Below are 3,093 nucleotides of genomic sequence, written 5' to 3'. Positions count from 1 at the left end.
AGCATAAAGCTACCCACCTGGACATGCTCGCAACGTCAGTTTGTGCATACGACGAACATAATCAATTCTAGCCAATCTTGCAACTTTGCATTGCATGCAACTGACGATTTTTGCAGCAGGCGAAAAAATGCTACCAATTGAAAATGGCTCTTAGTCATCAAAAAATAAGATAGGCCATTGTAGATGAGCCTCACGTGACCCCACGGGTTCAAACAGATCTACCATATGTTTCCTGGATTTGAAGAAACAGTCCGTCAAATTTTGACAATTTTTTGGACTCAAGGCACTTGAGAGATCGCACCGGTATGGTATGACTGTCGACATTCCGGCGCTTTGGGATGCATGACAGGGGCATGCATAGCATAAAACTGCCCACCGGGATGCGCTCGTGACATTGGTTTGTGCGCGCGATGAACAAAATTTGACTATTGCAAGCGTGAGGGTGCTCTCGCACCAAACACATATTGTTGTTTATATTCATATTGTCGACTTTCGTTGTTTTTATTCATATTCTTGATTACATATGCAAATATTCATTTAAATTTATGGTATGACTCTTGACATTTTGACACTTTGGGATGCATGATAGGGGAATTCCTAGCATAAAGCTACCCACCTAGACATGCTCACAACGTCAGTTTGTGCATACAACGAACATAATCAATTCTAGCCAATCTTGCAACTTTGCATTGCATGCAACTGATGGTTTTTGCAGCAGGCGAAAAAATGCTACCAATTGAAAATGGCTCTTAGTCGTCAAAAAATAAGATAGGCCATTGTAGATGAGCCTCACATGACCCCACGAGTTCAAACAGATCTACCATAAGTTTCTTGGATTTGAAGAAACAATCCGTCAAATTTTGACAATTTTTTGGACTCAAGGCACTTGAGAGATTGCACCGGTATGGTATGACTCTCGACATTCCGGCGCTTTGGGATGCATGACAGGGGCATGCCTAGCATAAAACTGTGCACTGGGATGCGCTCATGACATTGGTTTATGCACGCGATGAACAAAATTTGACTATTGCAAGGGTGAGGGTGCTCTCGCACCAAACACATATTGTTGTTTATATTCATATTGTCAACTTTTGTTGTTTTTATTCATATTGTTGATTACATATGCAAATATTCATTTAAATTTATCAAAGGGAAGCCATTAAATACAGAGAATACACAATAATTAACTGAATACAAGGAGTTTTGTAGGGTTAATTCAACATTTTAGAAATTTTATCAAATCATATTCCACGATTGCAATGTTTTATATCATATATTTTTGTTGTTTATATTCATATTGTTGATTACATAGGCAAATGATCAATGAAATTTATAAAAGGACAACCACAAAATACAACGAATAAAAAATAATGAACTCAGTACACATTTATTGGATTGAATATCGACATTTATATATATATAAAAGGCATGTCTGCCAAGTCAATACAAGTATTACAAAAATGTGGCATATGCCATGTCCAAATCGATATACAATAAAAATATAGAATATATCTACATGTATTGGTCATTCTATGACCAAAACTAACACTATATGATCCTAAACTTGTGGTGGATCATCAAAATCAAGCCTCTTTGATGTAGTACACAACTCTGTAGATGGCTACAAAACCACAATTCAAAAGCCAAGTTAGAATTCTTTTGTAGAAAATAGTTCACAATTAACAACACAACTATACATTTAACTATAATTCCTTTGCAATTGAATGGTAGATTACCTCATCGATTGATCTAGGAGCTAATGTCTTCGCTCTCCTCTCCTTGTCACTCTTAGGAGTTTTCTTGAAGATATACTTAAATGGATCCACATTATGGCCATACCGCAAAGGGGTCTATTATAGATTAAATGTACAATTAATACAATGTACTAACATAAATATATCAAAAACACTTAAAAGCTATAATATAGAGAACAATGACATACCTGTGCCTGAGATGCTTCTCCAATGGACTGAGGATGGCTCACCATCGATGGAGAAACTATCACTATGACCTATACAAAAAATGTTCAAAGATTAAATACAATTAATATACTGATAAGTATTGTAGGTTAAAACAATTAATTGTACATATCAAACAAAAGTGTACTGGATCCTGAGATTCTTCTTCAGTGCACGGAGGAGGGTTCGCCATTGATGAAATAGGTATGGATATTTCCTATATGAAAAAATTATAAGATTATAATATATCACAAGTTCACATGTACGCGTGCATATAATCGTGAAATCAAGAAAATAAAGTAGAGATACATACCTCTACCCTCTCTTGATCCATGGGTGAATTAGGTGCATTAAACAAATCCACATAGCTCAATGGTCGTTGTACATGTAAAATAGACAAAAAACACTAATCAATCTACAAACCCCAACTAATACTTGATTTCAACATTTTCAAACAATTGTATAACTAAAAATGTGTCCAGTTACCTTCTTCCAACGTTTTGGCATCTTCGAGGAATTCTTTTTCTTAGGATGAGCCCTAGACACAGAGGGGGGTACCCTAAAAAAACAAAATTAACATGAGATATTAGTACAGATAATAAATTAAACATAATTTTAAAAATCTAAAATGAAATGACTTGCATATTCCATCAAAACAATACATAAAAAGGGTTGTACAAAATATGATACCGTATAGCCTTGTAGGCCAAAATCGATTGCTAAGAGTGTAATGTCATCAATCTGGGACATTTGGTCCCCTGTCAACACCTACAAACCAAAAATTGGACCAAGCATTAAAGATAGTTAGTATATCTTGTATTTTTTTGAATTCAAAGTGTACTATTCTATTTTAACATGTTACAAAATTTATACCTCAGGCATCGAAGTTGCAGCTATAGTAACTGGGGTGGGAGTATGGGATACCGCTGCTGCATCCTGAAATGCATATTATTTTTCTCAATTTAAATTGATGTATAAATGAAAATTCATTTATGTAATTACAAATTTAAAGTGACTGATAAATAAAATGCTATGAATTCAAATCAACACACCTGTGTCTGTCGCTCATGGGCAAACACCATGTCCATCAACTCATCTTTCAGGGTGAAATCCTCAGCCATTCGGGCCTGACATC

The sequence above is a fragment of the Cryptomeria japonica genome, chromosome 7, assembly GCF_030272615.1.
Source record: "Cryptomeria japonica chromosome 7, Sugi_1.0, whole genome shotgun sequence".
In the NCBI taxonomy this organism is placed as follows: domain Eukaryota; kingdom Viridiplantae; phylum Streptophyta; class Pinopsida; order Cupressales; family Cupressaceae; genus Cryptomeria; species Cryptomeria japonica.
The sequence above is the reverse complement of the archived record's forward strand: the minus strand, read 5'-3'. Positions refer to the sequence as shown.